The sequence below is a fragment of the Talpa europaea genome (genome assembly GCF_964194135.1).
Source record: "Talpa europaea genome assembly, chromosome: 11".
Taxonomy (NCBI): domain Eukaryota; kingdom Metazoa; phylum Chordata; class Mammalia; order Eulipotyphla; family Talpidae; genus Talpa; species Talpa europaea.
This window is the reverse complement of record NC_140078.1, coordinates 56,962,186-56,985,920: the sequence shown is the minus strand read 5'-3', so window position 1 is coordinate 56,985,920 and position 23,735 is coordinate 56,962,186.

The window sequence follows — 23,735 nt, the reverse complement described above, 5'->3', positions numbered from 1 at the left end:
TTATTGGAATGTTGTAGACTGGATAGATTGCTCAGACAAATAGGAATCTCTACACATTGTCAAGTTAAGCAAACAACCCCAACACACTCAATTAATCATTGTGAGGCTCAACCAAGAATAATTTAAGAATAAATAAATACACCAGGAGAAATGACAAATAACCACTAATAAGATAGTACAATTACAACACAACCCATTTTGCCCCAAAGCTCAGGGATTCCAGTAATCAGATGGTGTCTACATGTGTAATAAAAGCTTCACAGTTCTGTGACACTCTGACAGGCAGCTTTCCTAGTGGAATTGAGAATTAAATGTCAGAGTAGCCTTCTAGTTCTAATGAATGAATATTGAGTTTGAGGAAATCTGAATAATTCATTTATTGAAAGATTAACACTTTAAGTTACTACCAAGAAGCTTTTAATTATACATAAAATTAAAATTTATCAAATTAAAAATCATCTGCCCAGATACCCAAAATGCAAAAACGTGTATTTCTGAAACATTTAACTTTTTGATTTTGAGATAATTGGAGATTCACAAGCAGTTGTAAGAAATAATACAGAGAGATTCAGTACACCCATTTCCCCAATGGTAATATCCTGGAAACCTGTAGTACGTTATAACCACAATGTTGACACTGATATAACAGAACATTGCCATCAATGCAGAGATCCTTCATGTCGCTCTTTCATAGCCATATCCACTTCTCTCCCACCTGACCCTATTCTTAACCCTGGGAAAACAGTAATCTGGTCTCCTTTTTTATAATTTTCTCATCTCAGTAGTATTGAATAAATGGAATGAAACAGTGTGTAAGCCTTTGAGAAACTGCCAAGTTGTTTTCCAGAGTGACTTTACTATTTTATATACCCACCAGAAATGTCTGAGTGATCTAGTTTTTTTATATCTTGTCCAAGCAATTGGTGTTATCTTGATATTTCATTTTAGCCATCTGAAAGATGTGCAGTACTCTCCTTGTGGTTTTAATTTGCATTAACCTATTGGGTGATGATGTTGAACATCATTTCATGTGTTTTCATGATAGTATCAGTATATTCTTTTAAGGGAAATATCTTGTATTTCTTTTACTCATTTCCTAAAAGGCTTGATTTCTTTTTTTGTTGTTGAGTTCAAGAGTTCTTTTATTGTCTAGATATTAGATTATTGTTGGATATGCGTTTTGCAAATTTTTTTTTCTTAGTCCACTCTCCATTTTCTTACATATATGTTCATTTTATATATTTTTCAGAGCAAAAGTTTTAAAGTTTGATGAAATCTAATTTATCATATTTTAACTTTTATGGACCATATTTTGTCTAGCCTTAGATCCCAAAGATTTTCTCTCATTTTTTCATATAGTCCTGTAGTTTAATTCTGTGATCCATTTTGTTTTCACATAAGATGTGAAGTTCATATTGAGTTTCAGTGTTTTGCCTGTGCTTGTCCACTTTCTCCAGCACTATTTATTGAAGAGTTATCTTTCCACCATTGAATTGTTTTAACACCTTGTCAAAAAATCAGTTGCACAATTTGTGTGAATTCACTACTGGGTGCTATATTTGGTTTTTGAGTCTATCCTTCTAGACAGATACTATATAGTCTATACTACAGTGTGTAATAAGCTTTGAAATCTGGTAGTCTTAAGTCAGGTAGTTTGAGATTTTCTTTTGGCTTTCTTTCACTGATTTCTAGTTTGATTCCACTGTGGTTATAGAACACAGTTGGTGTGATTTAAATTTTTAAAAATTGTTTGGTATTTATTTTGTGACCAAGGTAGACTACATCTTGGTATATGTCTCATGGGCAATTGATATGAATGCATATTCTGCTATTACTGAGTGGAATATTCGGTACATGTTGGTTAGATACTGTTGTTCGATGGCACTGTTGAGTTCTATGTCCTGGTGATTTTCTGTTCAGTTGTCTTAGTAATACGTGAGAGAGGATGTCAAAATCTTCAAATATAATTTAAAATTTGTCTATTGTTTCTTTAGTTCTGTCATTTTCTGCTTCCCATATTTTGCTGCTTTGTTGATTGATACTAAAGATTACTATGTCTTCTTAGTCAGTATCAATAAAAAATTTCCTTTTTTATTTTCTTATGTATATATATATATATTGAGTAATATTTCTTATGTGTATATATATCACAGTTTATACACTCACTATTGAAGGATACATAGATTGCTTATAAATAGAGCTGCTGTAAACACTCACATTCATGTATTTGTTTGGATATAAGTTTTAATTTCTCTAGAGTAAAAGTTAATTTCTGTAGAGTCAGATAATAAATATTTCAGACTTTGAGCTAAGTACAGTAAGATATTCTTTATCCACCTCCTTTTGAGAATCTTTAAAAATGTTAAAATCATTCTTAGCCAGCAGGACTTAAAAAGTTTTTTTTTTTTTTTTTAAAAGACCTGTTAATTTGCTGACCCTTGCACTAGTATAAATTCCCAGGAGTAAGATTTTTAGGATATAAAAAAAGTGTATGTATAAATTTATAAGAACTTGAAAAATTGTTTTTTGGAGTGACTATATCATTATTCAGTCCCATCAGCAATTTATGAGCATTCCAATTGCTTTACATCCTCACCAGTGCTAATAAAAATTTAACTTTTTAAATAGATATGCAGTGGTTTCTCATAGTTTTGATTTATATTTCCCTAGTGAAATTGAACATCTTTTCATGTGCTTATTTGTCATCCATATATCCTCTTTGGTGAAATGTCTGTTCAAGTCTTTTGTCCATTTTGAAAACCAGGTTGTCAGATTTCTCTATTGAATCCTGGGGTACTTTTTTTTTTTGTGGGACCCTGGCCAGCGGCTGGGTAACTGACAGGCAGCGCTTAAGAGGCTGCGGGCAGCCTCAAGCCCAGTGCTCAACCGCTGCGCCACCAGGGGAGGCCCTCCTGGGGTACTTTTAATATGTCGTAGAGACAAATATTCTGTTACTTCTGTGATCTGCAGATATTTTCTCCCAATCTGTTTGAATCTGTGTAAGACTCCCAATTTTCTTTTCCTTCTCTTAACAGGGCTGTTTGCAGAGCGCAGGTTTTGAGTTTCAAATAATCATTTTCTTTTTCTTAATGACTAGAAAATTGGTTGTCATGGCTAAGAACTTTACCACAAATGTTTGTATACAGTTTTCAAAGTTTTATAGTTTTATGCTTTACATTCAGATCTATGGTCTATTTTGAGTTATTTTTTGTATAAAATAGAAGATTTAGATTGAAGTTCATTATGATTATTTTGCATATGAATATCCAATCATTATAATTCCATCTGTAGACCATTATTTTTCCAGTTAATTGTTTTTGTCCTTTGTCAAAGATTATTTGATCCATTTTTGTGTTGATGTATTTTTGGATATTTTGTTCTGCTCCATTGATCTATGTCTCTATTCTTATGTTGTTAATATTGGGTGGTCTTACCTATGCCCCCCTCCCTCAGCAGACATTTGGGAATATCTGGGGACATTTTTGATTGTCACAAATAGGAGAAGAATGCTACTGGCACCCAGTATATAGAGCCCAGGGACGCTGCTAAACATTCTACAATGCATAGGATAGCCCCCACAACAAAATTATCTGGCTCAAAATGTCTGCATTGCCAAGATTTAGAAACTCTGGTCTATCTTCATCAATACCACACTATCTTAACTGCTGTAGCTATATATTAAATCTTGAAATTGGATTTTCCAACTTTAAAGTTTCTTTTCAAATTGTTATAGCTTTGTAGTTCCTTGGCCTTTAATACATGAAATTTTAGAGTCAGCCTGCTATAGTTATAATAAAGTTGCTGGGATTTTTATTGGAATTGCATTAAATCTGTATGAAATTTTGTAGGAACTGGAATCTTTGTGATGTTAAAACCTCTAGTCCATAAACTTGTATGTCTTTTGATTTATCTCTCTATTGATTTTATTCATCCATATTTTATAGTTCAGCATATAGGTCCTATTTATATTTTATCATTTATTATTATCATGTTATATTAGTGTTACATTATATAAGATTCATATTTGAAGCTATTGTAAATGAAATTTAAAAATGTTAGCTTACAATTGTTCATTGCTAGTCTATAGTTTTTTTTTTTTAATGTTCTTACATGCCGCAATCTTACTAAACCTATCTATTTGTTCTGAAAGTTTATATATAGATTCCTTGAGATTTTCTTTCATAAACCATCTTGACTTCTGCAAATAGGGAATATTTTATTTTTTTCTTTCCATTGTGCATACCTTTTCCCTTTTATTGTATTACTGTACTGGATGGAACTTTCTGTATAATGATGAGTGCGTGTGTCAGGGGGAGGTTAAGAGTGGACATTCTTGGCCTGTCCTGATCTTAGAGGAACCATTCAGTTTTCCATCACTGAGTGATGTGTTGGTTATAGGCTTTTAGTAGACAATACTATAAGGTTGAGAAAGTCCTGATTTAATCCTAGGTTTCAGAGTTTTATAATGCTGAATTTATTGCATAGACTGCAATATGGTAGATTAGAATGATTTTTTAAAATATATTTTTAACTTTTTAAAAATTTTATTTATTTTTTACATCATTTTTCATTTTTGCACAATGTAGGCATTTTCATCTTGGTTATAGTCCCCATAAAATTCCCACCCCCCCCTTGTTGTGATCCTACTCCCTCTCCCCACACCCCATAGTGTGTCTCTGGTCTATAGTTGCTTGTTGATTTTGATTTTTACTTTACTATAATTAGTCTTTTTCCTTTTCCCTTATTTAAGTTTTCTAAATTCCTGCTATGAGTGAAACCATCTGGTATTTTTCTTTTTCTTTCTGGCTTATTTCACTGAGCATGATCTCTTCCACCTCTATCCATGTTGCTGCAAATTGCACGAGTTTATCTTTTTTGATTGCTAAGTAATATTCCATTGTGTATATGTACCACATCTTCTTGATCCAGTCATCTTACACCAGTGAGAACGGCACATATTAAAAAAAACTAGCAACAACAAATGTTGGCGAGGATGTGGAGAAAAAGGAACTCTCCTGCACTGCTGGTGGCAGTGCAAAATGGTCCAACCACTATGAAGAGCTGTGTGGAGATCCCTCAACTTGCTTAAGATGGAGCTTCCATATGATTCAACAATTCCACTCCTAGGTATTTACCCAAAGGACACAGAAACATTAATTCAAAAGGGCACCTACACCCCTATGTTTATAGCAGCACTATTTACAATAGCTAAGCTATGGAAACAACCCAAATGCCCCCAAAATAGAATGACTGATTTTAAAATATCAAACCAGTGTTTGTTGTATTCTCTCTTGCTATATACATTGTACTTCCTTTGAGTTTTTCTTTTGGCCCTCTGAACTGGTAACTGGGTATGTAGTTACCCTTTCTGTCATGCATGTGTCTGCAATTGTACCCATGTCTGGGCCCAAGGGCCAAGAGGGTAAAAAAGAAACAAATTTAGGGAGGGGCATTGCACTCTCTTGGGATCACAGTTCTACATATTGTAGAGGAAGGCACCTGACCTTGTAGTTTTGGCACTTGCCAGATCCAGAAACAACTTCTGTCACTGCCATATTGGGATTGCTGGGGGACAGGCTAGAAGAAAACAAGGAGGAGGAGAAAAGGGTAAAAGTCTCCAAGTGTCTCCAAGTGTCAGGAGCCCCGTTTTCCCCTTATCTCAAGTCAGGACTAGATTAATTCTCCTAGGGTATGGTCTGTACCTTCCACTCTCTTTGGGGTTTTATGCTACATTGTGTTCAAGCTGGGAATGCTGGAAAGGAAAAGTGATAAACTCACAACCATTTTGGTGGTACCTAAAATTCTAGTCTTCTCCCCCAGTCTACCTGTTGCTAATTACTTTTCAGAGACCTCAAATAACTTTTCTATGCATTCTATGCAGATTTTAGAGTTGAGTAAATAGAAGATACATGGTGGAGTATACTTATTCCATCTTTCTGGAATATCTTAAAACATGCATTTAAAACTCATTTAACAGTTATCAGAAACTGCCTGACACCATAGTTTGAGTATCACCAGTCAAAAGGAAAGTGACACAAATTCCCAGTTTTTCTATGAAAAGAACAATTAAATATTTATCAGTCTCTCGGTCATGAAACAGGCATCATTAAAAACTTGTGACTTTAGGATAAGATTATCTAAGCATTTTTAAAAGACCATATACCTGGGTGAAATTGCTTTAGTTCTTGGTTGAAATGCACTCCAGTCAGTGATTAAAAACAGACATTGGTTTTAATCCAAAATTGAGAAAAGAAAAACTAACCTAAAGTTTTGTTATCTTTTACATCTCTACTTTGGAAGACATTGTCTCTTTCGTTCAATATTGTTTAAATAAAACATCCCTCTTTGAATTTCACGTAAAAAAATGTTCATCACTTCTTATGAACTCACATGCTTCTCATATGACTTAGATTTTCTTCTTTTTTTAATCTTTGCATAGTAGGCCAGTGGTACGGGGATGAGGATTCACCAGAGACACACCATGGAGAGCAAAGCAGGCAGATCTACTGAAATACACTGCTAAGAGCAGCAGCGAGCAAGACAGGAGAGGTTTGCTGCTCCATTAGTGGGTTAGCTCCTGGCCAGCACTGAACTCAGGCCATAGAGATCATAGAGCTGAGACTTAACTCCTAGGCCACCAGGAAGTGCCAACTTAGATGTTCTTTTTGTTCTTCTTTCAGGAACATCAGAACTTCATATACTCTGTTCAGTTACACTGGCTCTTTCTTAGGTAGGTTTCCAGGTAAAACTGTTTTCCTATATCATGTGACATGAGTCTCACTAATTTATATTTATTTTATTGATAAAGACTAAGTCATAAATGAATATGAATGCAATGGTAAGATTATTAGTCTTTCTCCTTTTTCTTTGCCATTATTGGTGATTTTCCAATCATACTCTTTTAAAAATAGATAGCTTTGAACCTGGGTGATAAGAACATAGGATTTTAAAATGTAGTCATATCTATTTTACATATTCTTGAAATTCTCTATAATAAAAATTAAAAGTTAAAAATAAGTGAAATAATTATAACAATGAAACAATGATACATGAATAAAAAAAACAAAGTATTGAATGGAATAGTTAGTCCTGAAAAAGAACTAGCACATTAAATTCTAACATATATGTTGAAGATGCAATCTTAAACTAAAGGGGAAGATTTTCAACAAACAGAATCGGACAAAAGTTAATAAATTGTGAAAAAATTTACTTTTCACTGTATATAGAACCACAAAATCAATTCTGGTAAACCTAAGAGTTAAATACAAAAAATATTGAACTGTAAATATCTAAAATAGGCAGATTTCTAGGGCTTGTTTTTGGTTTGGTGTGTCTGACTCTTTGTTTCTTTACATTCCACGTATGAGCAAAACCATCCAGTATTTATCTTTCTCCTTCTGACTTACATCACACAACATAATCACCTCCAGTTCTGTTCACGTTGTTGCAAATGGCAAGAGTTCATCACTTTTCCTAGCTGAGACATATTCCATTGTGTGTGTGTGTGTGTTTATTTCATATCTTCTTAATAAATGCATCTGTTCTTGGGCAGTTAGGTTGTTTCCATAACTTGGCTGTTGTAAATAGTGTTGCAATTAACATAGGAGTGCATGTATCCCTTCAAATTAGTGTTTTTACATTCTTTGGGGACATACCTAGAACTGGAATTGCTGGATTATATATATATATATATATATATATAAAATAGATTTTATATATATATATATATATAAAATAGATCGAGTTTTAAATGTTTTGAGAAATCTCCATGCTTTCCATAGAGGCTGGACCAGTCTATATTCCGACCAATTGTGTATGAGAGTTCCTTTTTCTCTTCGCGGTAGGTGTGATGTGGTAATATACAACTCAAGAAGTAGGATCCTATATTTCTGAATCATATGTAGTGTTGTAAACCAGTGTTACCTTAATAAAAAAATTACAAAAACATAACATCTGGCTATCATAACACACACGCACACATTCTGTATTGCCAACATAATAAATTGAATATGTAATGCTGATTTTGAAGTCCATCTGATGAGATCCAGCCTGTTCTCATAGACCATATTTGCTCATTGGCAGGCAGAACCTGTCCAACTCTAAGGGAAATAATGCCCATGTTTCTAGAAATAATCTTGACTGACTCCATAAAAATAAACAGCAATTCTTTTAAAAATTAATTTCTAGATTTACTGAGTGATTTAAAATCATCTTATTTTTAACTGAGTCATTTTTATATTTACAAGTGACTCTTTTCTTATTGCAGAAGCAGTATATGGTCACAGTACAATATTTTTTTAAAAAGCAGGGAAGATGAAAGAGAAGAAAAGTATAGTCATTAGCATGCTGTCCAGTGGGAGTCATTGTCAGTAATCTTGTTTTGTGTCCTTCCAAATCTTTTTTGTATACATATTTTTTTCAAAATTACACATGCTACTTTGTAACCTGCTTGCTTCCCTGAGGGTGGAGAGGGATGGATCTTCATGTCTGTAAATATTCTATAACGTGCTTTTTAGGGAAATATTACTTAGAAATTATATATAATTGTATATGCTATGGTCATTGTAACCAATCCCAAAACACTGGGCACTTATAACATTTCTAAAATCAAAATATTATAATAAACATGTCTGTATATTAAAAAAATCTAAAATATAAGTGAACATTGACTGTAGAAGAACTTCATAAAGTAAAATCAAAAGACAACACTCTCAATGTTAAAGATTTTATTACATAAACATCTTACACTTTGTATTTTGAAAATAAAAAACACAAAAATTCAGCAACAAACTTGGAGTAATATTTGCCACAAATATCACTGGCAAGAGTTAAGTTCTGGGCCTCCCCGGTGGTGCGGCGGGTTGAGAGCAGCGCTGTGAAACAGTCTGCAGCCTCTGCAGCGTGGGTTCAATTCCTGGCCAGCCAGGGAGATACCCACAAGCCACAGCAGACCTCTCCTTACTCGCCCACTGCTCCCCTCAGCAGTGTATTTCGTCAGTCTGCCTGTTCTGCTCCCTACTCTGTCTCTGATGAATCCTCTCACCCTCCCGCAACTCTGGCCTGTACCCCAGCTCTCGTATAACAATATATAAATCTTAAAAAAAAGAGTTAAGTTCAATTTATCAGTTATAAAAGAAATAAGTGAATAAAATGAACAGAAGATTCAAGTGGAAAAATAGATATCTCTTAACAACTTACAAAAAATGGCTAATAAAAGTGGAAAGGAAATGTAATCCTCATTAATAAGGTATTTGAAAGAAACCAGAATGACTAGATACTATTATTTATAAGCTAAATGTGATTGAGTAGAATTTTAGTGAAATGTGGTAAAGTTTTTTTTTTAATAATAAAAATTATGATTTGTCAGCCTATTTTGTCAGGAGCTTTAAAGCTTTAAATATTACCCATTTGATTCAGTAAAATCACTTTAGGAGTTTATTTTAAGGATATAGTAATAGGTATATGAATTACATACTATGTAATTATATTTTATATATGGAATTATATATGTTACTCTATGTATGGATAATGTTATAAAGACTTTGCAGCAACTGTTATACAAATATTCCCACAAGCAATTGCAAGCACACTTGATACAAACTAAAAAAAAAAAATCTCAGCAGAGAAATAGATCTAAAGTAGAACCAAATAGAATCACCCCCTCATCACATACCGACACCCCCACACCCACATACCACCCACACATATTTACTGCACTTAACAGAAAATCTGGAAACAATATAATTGTTCAGTTAAATAATATTAAGTAAATAATGTCATATCCACAGAAGGACTATTTTGTAGTCAACACTGCAATGATATTTAAAAATTATAATTTTTCTCTAGGGGCTAGGGATATATGTGGGAGGAATGGGTGTAGAGTTTCTTTTTGGTGTGATAAAAAATTTCTGAAAAGAAATAGTCATAATATTATATGATATTGTTAACATCTGCATGTCACTGAATTACACACTTAAAATGGTGAAAATACAAATTATATGTGTATATCATCAGAATAAAGAATTATTTTCACATGTAGGAAAACACTTAAAATTAAAAAAAACAGTTAAAAATGAGGATTTTTTGTTTATATTGAGGGAATACATTGCTGTTTTTTTCTTTCCATAGAATGCACTGGTTCACAACTGGTGATGTGGATCAGAGCCACCAGAAGAACCTACAAATACATAAAGATCCCCAAGTTCCCATCCATCTCATATTTACTGAATCATCACTTCTAGGGAAGGTTGGCTATCATTCTGTTTAAAAAGTATTTAAAAAATATCTACAATTGACTTTAATAGGTCCCTGAGTAAGAACCATTTTTTAAGATTATAGGTAATCTTTAACATAAGGACCATAATTTTAGTATAATCCCAAATGTGTCAAAGGAAAAAGAAAAATCAATCACAGGCATTTATTAAGAAGTTATCAGCAGAAATCTTTGTAAGATGGGATAGAAGATGACTGATATTTAATTATTTATCTTTTGTGTATGTATTCATAAGTAAATCCCTTATGAATTAATTCTGAAGAGATGATTCCCATTTTAAAACTAGAGATCACCCCAAATCCTAACTACCCTGAGTCCCTCCCTTGTCACTGAAGCCAAAAGTGTTCTGTGTCCACAGTCAGTTGAAAAGTGAACAATAGTATATGTCTTTGTCAGGGTTATGAGATGACAAATGAGCCTCTCTGTTCTCCTTTCTTTCTCTGCCTTCCCTATCATGGTTACTAAATCCACGGGTTATTGTGGTTTCAGTGTATCAGTGTTTAGGTGCAAAGAAGCACCTTAGGACTGCTTCTGCGTGGGTGGCTTCTTTATTTTAATTTAACTTCCTCCTTACCTTAAGGGCTTGAAATAAAGCCAGGCAGAGCCTCAAAAAAATTAGATATAGAGACTAAGACGTTTTGGCCAACAATTCAGTTACATGAAATATAATCTTTTATATATATTTTTTACCATAAAATATCACGCTCACTTCCATCAGATTTCCATCATATCAAATCATTTTTCTTGGTATAAATCACTTCTTTCAGATGAGTGTTAACCATTTCCCAACCTTCTTAAGCAAAGCCTGACCTGGTTTCCATTATAATGTATAGTGTATTATAGTCTAATATTTATGGTTCACTTAAAGTGGCAAACTTCAAGCTTAATTTCCCCCTTTTTTTATTGGGTGAGAGAATCCCTGAGGTGACAGACTGAGGGTTTACTTGCGCTAACTGCCTAGCACAGTGCTGGGTTTATTGTAGGGCTTAGTATATGCTAGGTCTCTTGTACTGGTTTTTTAACCAGTAAACTGAACATACTTTCACAGAGATGTCTAGCATGCAGTTTGGGAAAACGTCATTTTTGGAAAGGAAGAGGACTTTGTAAGTTAGTCGCTCAGTTTATTGAGGGTAGAAATTGAAGGGCAACAGGCTGGTCATTCTGTCTTCTAAAACACTTCCCCAATTTAGGAGCTAGTTAGCCAGTCATTAGGAAGGGTTCCAAGATCCAAACCAAATGATATTTTCCATTTGCTCCTCCAGATCCAATCTCCCTACTTCTTTATTAAGTTCTGTGTTCCCAGGAGACTGATCTTCATGGCCTTCCTCAGTGGCTCCCTTATCTGTCCTCTGGCTTTCTGTCAAAGGCAGCCAACCTTTGGAGATCTGAGGTTGAGGTCCTAGTGCTTATTCCCCTCCTTTCTTCCTTCTTACATCATGTGTTCCTTCCTCTACAGTTTTGCTGAGTCTCTGCTCTGGACCCCAACTCCTGTTAGACAGTGTTGAATACAGTGATGTTATGGGTCTCTTGGTCCCTTTGAACTGGGCTAATACAGACCCTCTGTAGCTAAGCACCAGGCTCTGCACCACCTCTGGCTGGTTTTCCTCTACACAAATTTTCATAAACAAATCTGCACGTTTATTAAATTCTCCTCAATTGCCCCATGGGAAGGAGCCATGTGTGCCTTGCCCAGACCCTGAGCCACACTTCTCTTCATGTGAAGTCATTTATTTTCCATGACGTTTTCACTGAAGAGCGAAGCACACTGTCTTCTTGCCACATGGCAGTGATGGCTTCAAGATGAGGATTCTTTATGGGACCTTGTGGGATGAGAAATACTTCACAGCAAAAGGAAAGCATGTGAAGCCAGATGGGTGCATTGATGGCAATCAACATGCATAAAAACATGATGCCACTGTGCACCCCCAGCCCCAGTGATTCTTCTCATCTAAGTAATAGTGGTTTTAAAATTACAGGGTACTGATAGTTTTATCCAAAGCTTATCATCCCGACTCTACATCCAACCTGAGAATACAGTAGGAGTCCTGGTTTAGGTAACCAACAATGAGGACTATGCCACTGTTTGCACAACATTCTGCTACAAACCCTCCACATTTAACTTTAACCCTCCTGCTTCCCCATGCAGCAGATATTATTGCTACTTAGCACATGCAGAAAGCTGCTCATAAAGGTCAGGCAACTTGCCCAGAACACACACCTCAGCCTGCAGGATGCAGACTCTGAAGGTTTGGATAGTGTTATTGCAGGAGTAACTTTGTAGAGGGAAGGTCGTAACTAACTCCAAGCTCTCCTGTTCTGGTTAGGTGACTTTAAGCACCTTACTTAACTTTTCTAAGCCTCACTTTTCTCAACCACAAAGAGTACAAAACAGTTCCTACATTACAGGCTAATGTGTCTATCAAAGAAATAACATTCCTTTGCACACCTTTCTCTTAATTCCCCTTGACCTTGGAGGTAGTGAATCTGATACCAGTTTTCATTTTCTTGAGAAATACAAGAAAAAACCATGAGATTTGATTTTCTCATTAGAATAAGTAATAATTATATCAGTAAAAGTAATAATGCCTTTAATAACAACTCATTGAATGGTCTATATTAAAAAAAAAACTGGCAGTTACAAATGCTGGTGAGGATGTGGAGAAAAAGAACCCTTTGAAATTGTTGGTAAAAATTCCAACTGGTCCAGCCACTATGGAAAGCTGTGTAGAGGATCCTCAAATTACTAAAAATGGAGTTACCCTATGACCCAGCAATTCCACTCCTAGGAATCTACCCAGAGAACACAAAAACATTAAGTTGAAAGGAACCCTGCACTCCTATGTTCATTGCAGCACTATTTACAATAGCAATCATATGGAAATAACCCAAATACCCCAGAACAGATGACTGAGTCAAGAAGATGTGGTATATATGCACAATGGAATACTACTCAGCAATCAACAAAGATAAACTCATGCCATTTGCAGCAACATGGATGGAGCTAAAAGGGATTATGCTCAGTGAAATAAGTCAGAAGGAAAAAGAAAAATATTAGATAGTTTCACTGATAGGAGCAATATAGGGAAACCAAACAAAGGGTTAGGGGAAAAAAAAACAGGAAAAAACTAGCATGCAATTATAGATCTAAGACATACAGCAGGGGAGATGGAGAGGGAGGTGTCAAATCAGGGAAGGGAAGAGCACAAGGGGCTGTGGTGATGGTTCACAGGTGATGTGGTAGTAGGAGATTTGTGGGGACTACACCTGAGGGGTGAAATCAAATATTGTACAAAAATGAACAATGATGTAAGGAAATAAAAAATAGTAACTTATTTATTGCTTACTTAGCACATATGAGACACTTTGCTTGGATTATCTCACTCAGTTCTCATTCCCACTTTGTGAGTAGACGTCATAATTTTCTTGAATGAGAAAACCAAGGAGCAGAGAGTTTAAATACGTTGCCCAAGGTCACACTGTTATTAAGAGGTCCACTTAGGATTTGAATTTACCTCTGCCTCTAGAACTGCATTAATATAACACATGTCACATAGCACCTAAATGTGGCTGGTTCCAGTTGAGATGTGCTATGAGTATACCTACTGGATTCAGAAGACTTAATATGAGAAAAGAATGAGACAATCTCATCAATAATTGCATTCTGATTATACATCTTGTACATCTTTAGAATATATTATTGAAATGAATTTCAACTATTTCTTTTTAGTTTTGAAACCATGTCAAGTAAAAGATTTAAAGCTGCATGTGTAGCTTATATTATACATTGACTGGACATCCCTGGGGTAGAACAAGAGTTCCTAGGGACCTCATGAGCCTTTGTTGGGTCTGTTTCTAAAGTTGCACCACCTACGTGGTAAGAAAGAAAAACAGGCCTCTGCTTTCAGCAATATTTATGGAGAATAGGAGTGAGGAAGGAACCAAACCCCTGTATGTGTGGCTTCAAGAAAACCACAGCTTTGCAGGTTTATCTTCACCAAGAGGGGGATCTGCTTTGTGGGGCTATGGCATGTGCTTCTCTAAATATTCTGATGGTTGAATCCAGCCCAAAAGCAAACATTTCAAAGTCTTTGGCAGAAGCAGTTTAGAGAAAGCCTTCCAAGTCATCAGGCCAGCAGATGATGTTTACTTCTTGTGACATAATAATCAAGTCAAATTTTATTTCATAGCAGTTACTTTCATGTCTTGAGAATAGAAAAATCCCTTGAGATGACCAAAGCATCCCTGCACAATCCAAATCCCATCCAATTAATCTATGGCTTCACCTCTCTTGGAGAAAGCGGTGATTATTTTTTCCAGTCCAGACATATTCTTTAACCTTCCAAGAGGCTTCTTTCATTAACAGAAAGAGTATGTGTATAGGTGAACTTCTCTAAATAGATTCATTAGGGTCAGGTTCAAAGGAATGCAACCAGGCTCAGTAGAATGAGGTGCGAGCCCAGTGACCTGCAAAATGCTTGACAGGGACAAAGACTGGTAGAAATGGGTAAGGTGCGCCTTGCACAAATCCTTGGTAAAGTCCTTCTGCAAACATGCTTTCTTTGCCCTTGCCCCCCACTCCATGTTAGCAAACGTGAGGACGTTGAGACCAGGCAAGTTTCTAGCTTAGTACTGCACAGAATATATAAGATTTGGAATCAGTGGGCTTGCATTTCAATTTTTTCTTTTCTTTTTTTTTTTAAAGATATATTTATTTATGCATACAAGAACTGGGGTGTAGGCCAGAGGTGTGGGGGGTGAGTATTCACCAGAGAACAGGCAGATCTACTGAAATACACTGCTGAGGGGAGCAGTGGGTGAGACAGGAGAGGTCTGCTGTGCCTTATGGGTCACCTCCCTGGCCGGCCAGGGATCATGCTGCAGTGGCTGGTAATAGCTTGGTAGCACTGTCTTTAACCCCTGTGCCACAAGGGAGGCTCAATTTTTCCTTTCTTGTTTAGTTGTGTGACTCTGGGCAAGTTATTGAACTTCTCTGAGCTTGCGCTGATTATTTGTAAAATGTGGTTAACATAAGCTCAAAAGGACATACATTGTTTGATTTTATTTTTATGATGTTTTAGAAGAGACAAAACTATAGGGACAGAGAAACAGTGTTTTCCAGGGTGTAGGGCTGGGTGGGAGAGTTTTATTAACAAAATTTTGGTACCAGGGAACATTTGGAGGTGACTGCTCTGTTGCTTCACTGTGATGATGACATAGTTTGGTGCATTTACTAAAGCTCATCGAATTGACTGTTCAGAAAAAAGTGTTTTTCACTGAATGTAAATTTGAAAATATTTATATGGTAAAAAATAATTGGACTATCAAAAATGCCTCTCACAGAGTTGTTGTGGCTTTTGAGTTTACACGGTAAACAATTGAGAAACAACTTTATATTCCTAACTTGGTATTTCTATGTTAGCAGCTGCTGAATGGAAGTATAGGAAATAGAGCCACCAAATTTAATTTCAACTCCCAAAACTGGCAAAAAAGGAAGAAGAACAAAATCCAGGGCTGTAAAAGGAATGCTGATGTGACAGCTGAAAGCAGGAGGGGCTGGGAATGGGGAAAAAAATCTATATATGCTTCCATGTGGTGAATTTACCAACAAGAGAGCTGGAAAACCCTCTTTGTCCTCCTTGCATGCCCATTTTATCTTCCACAGGGGCCCCCCTTCTCTGCCCTACAAACTCTAAACTTTCTCACCAAGTTTCACACAGATCTAGTTGTTTCGTGGTTATTTGTTTCAGGCAAGCTGCCAGCTGGCCTGATCCGCCCACTGCTACAGAAAACAAATCTCTCCTCCTTTCTCGTGTGTTACCGGCCTAACAAATAAACTACTGTCTAAGTTTTACGCTGATTCCTGCAAACGACCCAGTCTTTTCCACGCAGAGTGCTTTCTGCAGACTGGGATTTTCAAATAGATGAAATATGACTGCAAATAGTGGGGCTTGCAAAGGGTGCTTTTAGCTGTTGGGTTTTCATTAATTACCTTGGCTGCATTGCTCTTGGTTTCTTCTGTTTTGCCAAGGGGACCAAGTGGCTTTGAAATAGAATTAAATCTGTCTGAATGGTCCCAGCGCTGGTTCTCAGGGATTTCATAGTCACGTCTTCATTTTTTGGATACTCTGAATTTTCACTGCATATATGGTGAGACACAAGGAGAGGAGAGATTTCCCCTCTCTTCCCAGTTTGAGTTCTCTTTAGCCTCTGTCTTTGGAGACAGGCTCTAGCTTTTGTGGCGTTTCCCCTACATTCCTCTTCCTTTCAAAAAGGTGATGACCCATGCACAGAATTTTAAGGTTCAAGCCTCTCTCCTTGTAAATGGGAGTTGGCGACTTAGGCCTGGTCTACTGATTTCAGAGGAGAAAATTAGGAGCGTAAGTGGAGCTGGGTTGTGAGGCAGCTAGTTAGAGGTATCACCAAATGCCTTGAAATGCTGTGATCTCCCTATCAACAGAGGCACACAAGAGGAGGCTTGATGGCTGTTGTCTGAAGATCTTTAAGAGAAGGTGGTTAAGCATCACAGAGGGCTTGGTACTTTCAAAGTCACCCAAGCCCAAGATTTTTGATTGAAAAATAAGATGCTGATTCAGGAAGGTCATGGAATCAGTCTTTCTTGGAAATTAGTTAACACAGTACCTAGCTGGATAACTTCTGTCTCTTCCTCTGGATCTATTTTTCACTCTTCTAGATTCTTTCATGCTCCACGATGCTGGCAGATATGAGTTAAATCCAGTTATGAGTTACACATGAGTTCTGTACCCTCTGGCTTCCAGGTGAGTCTAGCAAACTAGGATTCCAGAAAAGTGATTGGAGGGAGAGAGATTGAGGTTGGGGTGTTATTCCCCCAACTCTGCCACCATGGATTTGACACTGATATATTTCTGGGACAAAGCTCTCTTAATCCCCATCCCATCTTGTGGTTCTACTTCTTCCTCTTGTCCTTCCCCTTGTCCTTAGGGATGTTTTTCTTGTTACCACACTGAGGTACTGCCCTGCCTCCACCATTTCACCTGTCACACCTTTGCAAGCTGCCCCTTTGATGGACTGTTCTCCAGCGATTCTGTTTGAGTAGGCACCATCTATTTCCTGGCAAGACCCTGATTAAACAAACACTAAACACCTACCCTGTGTGATGGAGAACACAGCATAGTTTTTGCCCTCAAGTGCTTTCCAGGGTAGTTATGGAGATAAGATGGAAATCTTGGGGGGAAAATGGATATATTTTTGTTGTGGCGGTTGTTGACTACGTGAGCTCTTGTAACCCTAGGAGACGAGAACTCTGCCTAGATACATGAACTAACAAGACCAAATTCAGCTAAAAATAAAACAAACCAACTCTCACATGAATTCAATCAAACACATGTCTTATTTTTTGGCTTTCTGACAGACCAGATTGACCGAATGTTCCTTCTGGACTAGTTGTTTTGGCATGGTCTTCAGACACGGCCTCTGACAGCATCTGTGTACTGACAAGGTTAACTTTGGAAGAACGACACACAATGGAGACCAGTGGTTTTTGGCAGCTGCGGGGTGACCTGGGCGGGTCGGGATCAGAACACACATGTTGGGGCTGGATCCCAGGATAAGGTAGGGCTACGCCCTGTGGGACCCCCACAGCTGCTGATCACCCAGCAGAAGAAGGCTAAATTCCCTGATGAGGGAAGCACCTGCAGAATCATTACTAGAACAGAAAGTTAATGCCCCTTCGGGGAGGAGTATAGCAGGGAAGGAAAATGTACATGGGAGGAGACATGTAGAGCAGGAAAACATCTTCACACCTACCCCCGACTTGATGGAATCAAAGTATTTGGTAAGTAGTGGGAGCACAAACATTTGTGCCTGGGTAGCTTGATTTTTTTCTGTCAAGCTCCCTGTGTCTTCCCTTAGGCTAAAATCTATCAAGTCAGGGGTTTGTTCACTTTACCTTCAAATCTTCACACAATATCTGATGCAAAGAAGGTGATTAATAAATACTTGTGGAATGAAGGTGGAATAGGCGTGCCTTCCTTCACCTGTGAGATCATTCTTACTAATCACATAGTTTTGATGCCTTGTCCTTCACCAGACTATTTGTAACGGGTTCTACCTCCTGGGTAAAGTCTGAGGATCCTAGTGGTATTTGAATAAATGCTTATTAATTTTTTTTATTTAAGTAACATTACATTATAACACATGTCTCAGTTGTGTTTCATTCTAAATCAATATCAGTATACACTGCTTTAAGGTCATTGCTAAAAGTTCAATTCTATCCTTAACCCTACAACTGACTCATTTTACTGGATTGCCCAGCCCTCCCTGTTCCCTTTTGGTAACCACTAATTTGGTCTTGTCATTTAAAAGCTTATCTTTATTTTATTCAGTTCATTTGTTTGTTGGGTTATTCCTGATTGCTGTCCTTATTGAGAATCTATATTTTTTTCTAAGAAAAACCCTGGAAAATATCATAATATGGCTCTTGAAAGCAAGAGATCCAGAGATGGTGAGGTGTCTTGGAGGAAATGTGAATGTGTTTGGATTTCAAGGCACTCACCATTGCTGGCCTTTCAGCAGTTTCACTGTGTCCTAGAAATGGGGAAGGGAAACTTTCCTTCCCTTAGTTACAGTCCTATCCTATTCTTTGCAAGATAGAAGAGTATATTCCCTTCTTTCCTAGTTATTCTTTTTTTTTTTTTTTTAAAGATTGATTGATTGATTTCTACAAGAACCAGGGTACAGTCCAGATGCACGGGAGGGTGAGAGGATTCACCAGAGACAGAGTGGGAAACAGAGCAGTCAGACTGATGAAATACACTGCTGAGAGGAGCAGCAGGCAAGACAGGAGAGGTCTGCCATGCCATGTGGGGCCCTCGCCGGCAGGCCGGGATAGAACTGGCGCTGTAGAGACTATAGACAGCTTCACAGCGTAGTGCTCAACCACCTACACCACCAGGGGAGGCCCCTTCCTAGTTACTTTCTATCCACTAAACTTGCAACCAAATTTCTTCATAACTTTTCTTTGATGATTTTATTTTTTTTATTCATCTCTTCTCTCTTTCCCTGGAAAGAGCTCAATGAAGGTAAGGGTAATTGTATCCCAGCAGCTAGAATATGCTGGGAAAATTGTAGATATTCAATAAGCTTTGTTGAATAAATGAGTCACTTCATAGTATTACAAGATTTTATATTGAGGTAAGCCACAATACTACATACAATTCTTTAGTACACAGCTTTTGGCATTCTCCTACTTGGATAAACAGGGAATTTCTAACTTCAGCCATTTTATCATGTTTGGAACTAATCTTCCCTCATGAAAAACATGATTCTGACTTTGAGGTGAGTCATCAAGTAAGTCTGTCCCATCCTTATGATGCATTTTGCTTGAAGCTCCATAATATCCTCTGATCTACATTCATTCATCAGAAATACTGGGTAGGGTAGCACCTCAGAAAGTAAGGGGTATCAAAATCTTTTCTTAAGATTTCCCTTGGTCCCTAAGTCAACAGTGACCCCTTATCTATCAAACTATCTGGGCACACAGGTGGACTACATTTCCCATCTCCAAAGGGCCACTCTGAATTCTCCCCAGGAAAAGAAAGTGTGAATGGGTGTTTCTACCATAACAAACAGAAGCTTCTGTCAATGACCATGTGAAAAATTTGTTTTATCTTGTTGTATAAATGCATAAACTTTTAATGAGGCAAGCAGTTGCTTGGGGCAATACTATATGATAATGAAAAACATCTTTGGACCAAAAGAACTACAACTTGGTTCTACTTTTGTAGTTCTAATCTAATCAGCTGTGTGACACTTGAATTCTGCTCATGACGCCTTGAAGCTTCATGGGGGTAATGGAAGGATCCAAGAAGATATTAAAATATTTTCAGATTCTATAAACAGTAATGGGACAGGTAACTTGATTCCATAAAGTTTGGCTGAGTTTTTGTTAGATAGGGTTAATATAAATGAGATAAAACATGGTATACTGGAGAAAATAATACTTGAATAGCAAATCACAGCCCCTTAAAATATTAAATGACAGTGAACCATTACCAGTGTGCTCTGGATTTGTAAAAGAAGTGATTAACATTGAATGAAAAAGGCTTCAATTTATTCCTAAGAAAAAGGGTAAATTTCTTAACATGACTATCAGGTCATGTATGATATGACTCCCTCCACACTTCTTGGGCCTTATCACTTTCTACTCCATAAATCACATTATTTGTGCCAGTTACAGTACTTATTTTGACTTGTTAAACTTGCCATATTTTCACCTCCAAGTCTTGGCAACCTCTTTTATTACTTCTTCTATCAGATATGTTTACATATCTTTCATGCTTTTAGGGCATGAGTCACTTCCTCCAGGAAGTATTCCTTGATTTCCTCAGCCCAGGTTAGATACCCTTTGTATCATTTAGCATACTATTGTCTATCAGTGATAGATACTGAAGTACAGCGGCATTATCACATAACAAGAAATCTGATATGTGCCATTCTCACTGGTGTGAGATACCGCATTGTGGTTTTGATTTGCATTTCCCCAATAATAAGTGATAGTGAACATTTTTCAAATGCTTGTGAGGGTGTATAGAAAAAGAAACTCTTATACACTGTTAGTTGGAATGTAAACTGTTGCACAATTTATAGAAAACAGTATAGAGATTTCTGAAAAAATTAACGATAGAAATACCATATGATCCAGCAATTCCACTTCTAGGTATTTATCCAAAGAATATTAAAACACTACTTTAAAAAAAAGTATGCACCCCTATGTTCACTGTAGCAGTATTCTCAATAGCCAAGACATGGCAATAATCTGAATGCCTACTGACAGTTGACGGCATAAGGAAGTAGTGATCTATATACTTAATGGACAACTACTCAGTTATTTTTTTTTTTTTTAGATTTATTTATTTATTTATTTATACAAGCACTGGGTACAGTCAGAAGTGTGGGAGGGTGAGAGAATTCACCAGAGCCAGAGCAGGGAGCAGAACAGGCAGAAGGACCTAAGTACACTGCTGAAGGGAGCAACGGGCGGCAGGAGAGGTCTGCGCGCCATGTGGGACCCTCCTCTGGTGGCCGGGGAGCAGCCGGGGATCGAACCGGCGCTGCAGAGGCTGCGGGCAGCTTCGCAACCCAGCGCTCAACCGCTGCGCCACCGGGGAGGCCCCAACTACTCAGTTATTAAAAAAAGATGACTGCATGCCTTTTGTGACAACATGGATGAAACGTGATACGATTTTGCTAAGTGAATTATGTCAAAAAGTGAAAGAGATACCAGATGGTTTCATTCATACTTGGAATATAAATAAAGAAAACAAATAAACTGAAAAAAAAAAAAACAAAAATAACAGACTGAGGAAAATATGTTGGCTAACAGAGAAGAGGATGAAGAGAGGTGGGAGAGGGCCTCCCTGGTGGCACAGCGGCTGAGCACTGGGTTGCGAAGCTGCCCACAGCCTCTGCAGCGCCAGTTCGATCCCCGGCTGCTCCCTGGCCACTGGAGGAGGGTCCCACATGGCGCGCAGACCTCTCCTGCCGCCCGCTGCTCCCCTCAGCAGTGTGCTTCGGTCCTTCTGCCTGCTCTGCTCCCCGCTCTGGCTCTGGTGAATTCTCTCACCCTCCCGCGCTTCTGACTGTACCCTGTGCATGTATAAATAAATCTTTAAAAAAAAAAAGAGAGGTGAGAGAAATGGGTAGAGACAGTCAATTGATAATAGTGAATAACACTAGAACCTTGGTAGTGGGTGTGGTATGGTAAAAAGACCTAACGAGACATGAAAGTATACTCCTTAAACTTAGACCATATTTTAAACCAACGGTGAAACAAAAGCAAATAAAAGAAATATGGAGAGGCAGGGATCTAGGATTAATTCTATGATATAATCATATCAAGACTTGGGTTTGACTTCCCTGCCCTTTGCCTCATGGGGACAGGATGACAGCTACAGGTCCAAATCATGCCCTCTCATGAGAGCTCTTGGCTTTTTTTTTTTTTAAGATTTATTTATTTATTTATACAAGAGCCGGGGTATAGGCCAGATGCAGCGGAGGGTGAGAGGATTCACCAGAGCCAGAGCGGGGAACAGAACAGGCAGACTGAGGAAGTACGCTGCTGAGGGGAGCAGTGGGTGCAGCAGGAGAGGTCTACATGCCATGTGGGACCCTCATCTATAAACAAACCATTGATAGGGATAATGGGATTACAGTTGAATTAAACCCAGAAAGATTTATCTTTGGTTAGATGTGGAGATGCCAACAAAATCAAAGGGCTCTTCTTCAAGGACAAAAAGGGGAAACTGAAATGGTTGTTGGAAAGGTAACCAGTGGTATCTGTTACAAATCGCTATCATGGAACCAAATAAATTCCAACTTTGGAATGAATAAATCTCACAAGGCCACCACATGTGACATTTCAAAAGTCCCGCAAATGAAAGAAGAGTCTAAGTTAGAATGTTTGCCAACTGGTTTCTTCTGCTACAGCCTCATTGGAGATTCTTACCATTATCTTAGAATTCCTAGGACAAGGACACAGAACAATCTGCTACATTCACACCCTCTGGTTACTCCATTGTAGAGGGGCCAGTGTGGTCACTTCTAAACACCAGGAGTTGTGTGCCTGAACTATTCCAGAAAAGCATAACCCTGTACACACTTTCTGCTCTTATGGTTCAAATCTGGGCCCTGGCCTCCTGCTTCATTGGTATCTGAATAGTATCTTCATTTCTATCTCATCGCTTAAAGGTAGACTTCCACGTTCCAGATTTAGAACTTGCTTTGTTTGGCCCCACACTGTGGGGCAACACCTTCTTTAAACGTTTTTATACTGACAGGTAGTATTTTCCCACCAGGTTAGAACAAAACCAGTTTCAGAATAGGCCTTAGTCCAGCTAGTCTAGAGGAACAATTAGTATGGTTTACCTTCTATTACCCAGCCATGGCTCAACTCAGGCCAGGAACTACTTCAAAGTCCGACCTTTACACTTGGACACTGAATTATTCTTCTGCCTGTTACCTAGGTCCTTTTTATGAACTATTTTGAGATTCTAGGTCAAGGGTCAGCAAACCACAGCTTGTGGGCCAAATCTGGCCTGTTACCTGGTTTTGAAAATCAAGTTTTCTTGGGACACAATCTCACTTGCTCAGTTCCCTATTGCCTATGGCTGCTTTTCAGTTATAATGGCAGAGTCGAATGTTTGCAACACAGACCCTATGGCCTGTAAAGACTGAAATATTTATGTTCTGACTCTTTACAAAAAACTTTGCTGACCTTTGACTGAGAGGGAAAGAGAAAGTGAAAAGCAAGAAGTCTGCAAGCAAGATAGATGCCCAAACTCATATATAAATACTAAGCAAAAATTACAGAGAAGTTAGAATGAATACAAAGGAGTTGGAAGCAGCCATTGTAGGTCAGGCTGTTTCTGACTGGGGCTCTGTCAGCCCCTGATTTATCTGGGCTCTTTTCTGGGAACTGAAGCAG